The following is a 6,000-nucleotide window of genomic DNA, read 5'->3' as shown; positions in this document are numbered from 1 at the left end:
ACGTTCCGGAGAGCATTGGAGTCAGCGAAGGGTGTGCGCTATCTCCGCCCCCATGGTAGCCTCAGCCAATGAGAGTGACTGGGTGGGGCATCGGGGTGGTTTAAGGCCCATTTTCCTCCCAGTGCTCGTCGCTGCTGGAGTCCCTTCAGTCGCGAGTGTCTGCAGGGTGGACCCGGAGCTGCATAGGTGCATAGTCCAGAAACACCTGTCCTGGAGGCGACGAGGTCACAGCGTGGATGCTACCGAAGCCACTCGAGGAATTCAGTGATGGAGGCTGTTCTGAGGCCCCCTTTTGGCTGTCCCGGAGCCGACGGAGTGCTAGCAGGCATCTGTGGGAGTTTTTTCATCACTAACTAGCTTTTGTGAGACAATGCGCTGTCTGCTTGGAGTTCTGCGCTGAGTCCGTGCTAAAGTTTATTCTGGGAGTTTTCGAACAGGCTTAGTGCTTTTGTTCTTTTAAGTACGCCGCTGTCCTCCTTGTCTTACAATACCGAGTGCCTACCTGTTTTCAACAAGCAGGTATCTCCCTCTCCACCCACCCAACTGCTTTATCCCCACGCCCAGTCGTATACGAAATAAGGGATCAGCAGCTTTTAAGGGATCAGCAAAGCCCAAACTGAGAAGACCTGTTCCCACGCTGAAGTTCATGGTATCTAGCATTACGCTACATAACATACACGAATCAACTCATTACAGCGCGCAATTTATTAACTACAGCTTCCAGGCGAGGGATAAGGGTAAGGTAAAGTAGAGAGAGTGGTGAAGTAACTTAGCCACGAGGTATTTATACCTCAAGAAATGGTCACGCTTCCAGCCGACACCCTCACAGGAAGAGACAGGAGTGTGCACGTTTGTGGGATGCTTTTGCGCCCTGGCGTTTGAATGCTGTATTCGCATCGGCTCTAGGTACTCATGAGCGGCCAGTAATTTATTGCCTAACAGTTTCACTGCAGAGATCCATCTTGCTTTTCTTGTTTTTAGGCTTATGAGACAAACTGTAAATTCAAATTAGTCAGTCGTCTAAGATGCATACTTTTTTCCGTGGGCATGACTTGTGGAAAAAGAATGGGGCGGGGACAGGAATGGGCGAAGACAAGGCCGATTTAAGCCAGTTTTGGATAGGGATCTCTGTGAAGCAGACATCTGTGTGGATGCTTTCTTTGGACATCACATTTCAAGTTTGTCTTCATCACAGACTAACAATGGTAATAAATCTGATCTCAGATACTTAGGGCTATTTAGCAAACATCAGTTACCCTGTGGCAAACCCTTCCGTGATCACTATAAAATGTGTTTAAATCATATTAAAATCATTCAAAATGTTGTTATTTTCTACTTTACGATTTATATCTTCACTTGGAAAAAAAAAGCCTCGAAAATGTTCCTTTGAGATTCATTAGTTGTCTTCGTTTGCACGCGAATGCACACGTGTCTGCAGGTGCACACGCGGGTGTGCCTGTGGAAGCCAGAAGAGGGCATTGAATATTCTGCTCTATTATCTATTACTCTTTTCCCCTCGAGGTGGGGCCTGTCACTGAACCCGAGCTAGGCTAGTCAGCAAGTCCCAGAATCCTTCAGCCTTGTCCCACAGAGTGCTGGGGTTATAGGTGTAAACCATGTTAGCATTTTTTTTTTTTGTGTGTGTGTGGTTCTGGTTCTAATGCATGGGCAGCAAGTGCTGTTACTTTCTGAGTCACCTCTCCTGCATGTTGGGATGACGGTTATTTTGGGCAGGAAGTACTTTGCTATCAGTCTTATTTATTTCAGTTCTGAGAATGTGAGAGAACCCTCTGGGAAAAATAAGCAAACCTACTCATGATCACTGCTGTTCCAAGCCCAGTGTGTCCTAGGCAGAAATCAGTCCTGAGTTCCCCTCACCCATGATTTCTAGATGAATAGATATGTGGATACCGCAGAGTGTCACTGGTGCACTTGGTGGGCGTTATCCCCACCCAGGGATATATTAATTCAAAGAAGAACAACATTTACAAATCTCCAGTGAACCCACTCTTGGCTTTGGGAAATCCTTTGATGACTCAAAACTTAGAATGTGACAGTAAACGAAGCCCTCTGAAAGGTAGAGTCACACTCACTGGGGACTTTGTGCAAGGTCACTAGACCCAGTGATCATTGTGAAGACTAAAGACTGGAGATGCCACAGAGCTAGAGGGCACAAAGCCACACTGTCTTGTGGCTCAGGCAGGTCTGAGGAGTGCCTCCTGGGTGAGCTCTTAGCCTCCATTGACACACTATGGGGGAGTTTGCCATTGTCTGGCAGGGGGTGGGAGACAAGGCAGAGGGGACAGCAGCTGGTAGGCAGGATGGAGGGTAGGTTGTAGGCATGTCATGATAGCACTAGCTTCCTGCTCTTAGTTTATTATTGCTCCTCCCCCAATAAGTCCATTTAAGGGGTTAAATTTTAAAAACCTTCCTGAGAAGCAACTGCTTTCCTTTGCTGACTTAAAATTCATTGTCTCAGGCTGGAGAGATGGCTCAGCGGTTAAGAGCACTGACTGCTCTTCCAGAGGTCATGAGTTCAATTCCCAGCAACCACATGGTGGCTTACAACCATCTGTAATGAGATCTGGTGCCCTCTTCTGGCCTGCAGTCACATATGCAGGCAGAATGCTATATATAAAATAAATAAATAATACATCTTTAAGAGAAAAATTCGTTGTCTCCTATTCTTATTTTGAATACTTTCTTCCTTATACTTTGAATTTGAGATAGTTCTGTTCTTTTCAATGGGACATATCAGACCACTGGTTCTAAGCATTTACTGCCCTTTATTATATGTATTTGAGGGGCTGGGAGATGAGTCAGCCGTTAAAAGTGCATGCTCTTTTGGAGAGGACCGGAGTGTAGTTCCCAGCACTTACATCTGGAAGCTCATAACCATTTGTAACTTCAGCTCAAGGGAACCCAACACCCTTTTCTGGCCTCCGTGAACTCCTGATTTAACTTCAAATAGTACATCAGTGTAAATTTCGATGTGCTGTGTTTTTGTCAATATTCAGTTCATGCTTACTGATTTCCAGATAAATACCTGGTACTCTCGGAGCTGCACTTCCCATTGCTTTCGGATTGACCCTAACTACTCAAGCACATCTACGGAAATGTGGGAGCCTTTCCCTTAGTCCAGGGAATATCAGGAGACACATGTGCAGCTCTACTTCCCAAATCTCCCTCCACCCCAGTCTGTTCTGATAGCCTTTCCATCCTGTCAAACTAAGTAATCTCATCTTGAATTGCTTTAAGTCAAACAAATCCCGCATCATCCTTCAGGCCACCCTTTCATTCACACCCCAATCAACCAGCTCATCCTATTTATATCTGCTTTAAGTCTACATTCAAAATCTGACCCCTTCCTCCACTTCTCCTCCTCCCCCACCCTGGCTGGAGTCACTGTCACCTCTTCCTGAATTCCTGCCACAGTCCCCTGACTGCTCCCTGACTCACCTTTCTTTTCAGGTTGCACCTCCCTAACTCCCTCTTTTCTTTGCTTAGGATGCTAGCTTCTCTGCTTCCCTTTGACAATCCCCAGGAAGTAAGCATGGTTAGTTAGCTCTGTCAGTGCATACAGATGTCCCCTAAAAGAAGCTTGTCCTGGGCACCCCCTCATGCCATCTCTCCCCCTTTGTCACCTCACACATCACACCTGACTTAAGTGTGCCTTCTATGTTTGTTCTGTCTTGACATCATCAGAACGCTTGCTTCATGGGGGTAGAAACTTAGTTTTGTTAGCCATTAACTTCCTAGTGCTTAGAAGAGAGCCTGGTGCTTTGTGAGTGCCCGGATGAATCATCAGGCATTTGGTGAGCCATACGCCACCTGCAGGGTAACAGACAAGTAATGGACACCGTCCTAAACTCAGAGGGCTTGTGGTACTTACAGGGAAGATAATTATTTAGCTGTTAAGCAATTAATTACACAATCTTTAATGGTGACCATAAAGACCAAGAGGCCATTAAGTAGCTGTGCTGGCTGAAGATGTTGGTGGGTTGGGGGATAGATTATTACATACTTAAGAACACTGAGCCGAGGGCCAGAACCTCTCAAATGACATCATTTTTAAACAATGGGAATCTGCAGACAATCAATTCCATGCAAATGAGTATCTCTAGTGACAGGCACTTTAAACAGGATTATAAAGACTTAGAGGAAGCTGACAAAGCAAGACAGAGGGCCTGGCTGAAAGTAGATATTAAGTAGATAATCCCTGTGGCTCTGTTCTTTCTGTCAGTCAAGGTTACTGCAGGTCCCAGGAAAAGAAACTTGACCATAGGGAGACAGGGTCAAGCTAATCACGCCGCGGAGGGGAAAATAAAACAACCCCTAGTATTCTGACCCCATTAAACTCGAGTCCATTGGGAAAACGTCTTACTATAGGTTTCACATATGCAGGCAAAATTTCTGCACAACTTCAATTTCAGAGAAAACTGCACCTCTCCCCAAAGCCTTCTGGTTCACTTTCCTTCCATCTGAACTATTTGTGCTCCTTGCATACAGCCCCTCAGGTCTGTATCCTAATATGTCTTAATGGTGTCTGTCTCTCCTCAGCACAGTGTCTGAAGACAGGACCTGGGTGTACTCTTAGACCTCAGAGCAGCCTCCCTGCTCATCACAGGTGTTCAGGAGGGACTGCTCCCAGCATTTTATTTAGCTCACTACAACCTCTTTAAAAAAGAGTCCTGTGACGGGCACATCACGAGAACGAGGACGTCCCGCTGCGTGAACACATCCGTTGGACAGATCTTAGTTGCATCTTCGTGTAAAGTAGGATTAGAAAAGACGGCTCCAAACTAATTCTAGAAATGGATATTTTGAGCTAGGAAAAAACAAAAGAATCCTCAGCTTTCAAAAGGAATCAAGCAAGTGTGTAAGAACACAGGTATTAACTATAAAAACAGTTTTCCCTTGCTACTTGGGTGTTAGAAGTTACAGTAACACCCTGCCCAGCATTTGAAGATTTCCACAGACAGACACATTACTGTGCCTCATTTTAATCTTAATGATAAACGTATGATATTATAACCCTGGGGAAATTTGGCAACACAATTTTAGAAAAATCCACTAGGCAGTATTTCTTTTGGTTTGCTTTCGGACATGTTGGGCGGCAGGGCTTCGAGAAAGGCCTTTTGGTTTATCAGTTGCATGCATATTAATGAGCTCAGGTTCAAGCTAAGGATAATGATGACCCGGCCGCTGTTATTCTCATCTACACACAAATCCCCAAATCCAGTACTGAGCCATGAACATCCTCTCGCGCCAACGCCATGGACCGCCTGCCTTTTCTGAGGAATAATTAATAAAAACCATCCATTTGTGCTGCTTAAGGAGGGGAGAGACAACGTCATAGTTCTTACTAAAGAAAACTTGCATCTGGATTTTGACAATGCCAAGACTAACCATATATCTGCGTCTGTTTTGGATGTACCACTGATCGGCCCTGCAGAAAGACAGACATCTCATTTAGACAAGCACAGGTAAGAACCCAGTGGTAATCTTAGTTGTGTTTTTTATTTACGCTGACATGTGTTTTTATTTATACACGTCCTAGGTTTTGTGTTCGTTCTCCTGATACAGACCTTTTATAAGCAGCTAGTAATTGAATCTCTACAGAGCCTCTGCAGTTTTGATTCAGATCTGTTGACAAATATGCAAGTTTAGCTAAAAATAGCAGTAAACAAAGGTCTTACACCATGGCTCGGCTAATCTGAATGTTATAGCCCTAGTAAGTACCACTGGGTTTCTGTGAATTTAAAATTTGTTTTTAGAGGTCCGATGAAGTAACCATGACAGGTGTATGTTTTCCCTAAAGAAAGTATTAAATATTAATTTCGCTTTCTCTGTGCAATATTTGAAGATTGGGTATCAAGCTCGCATGCATGGTAACAAAGAATTGACTGTGGAAATATAAATTCCTATTTGTTGGAAACTTAGGCATGTTTAGTGGTTTTATATCTACTTAATGACAGTCTGATACCCCATCATGAGATG

This window comes from Rattus rattus, chromosome 11 (genome assembly GCF_011064425.1).
Source record: "Rattus rattus isolate New Zealand chromosome 11, Rrattus_CSIRO_v1, whole genome shotgun sequence".
Taxonomy (NCBI): domain Eukaryota; kingdom Metazoa; phylum Chordata; class Mammalia; order Rodentia; family Muridae; genus Rattus; species Rattus rattus.
The sequence above is the reverse complement of the archived record's forward strand: the minus strand, read 5'-3'. Positions refer to the sequence as shown.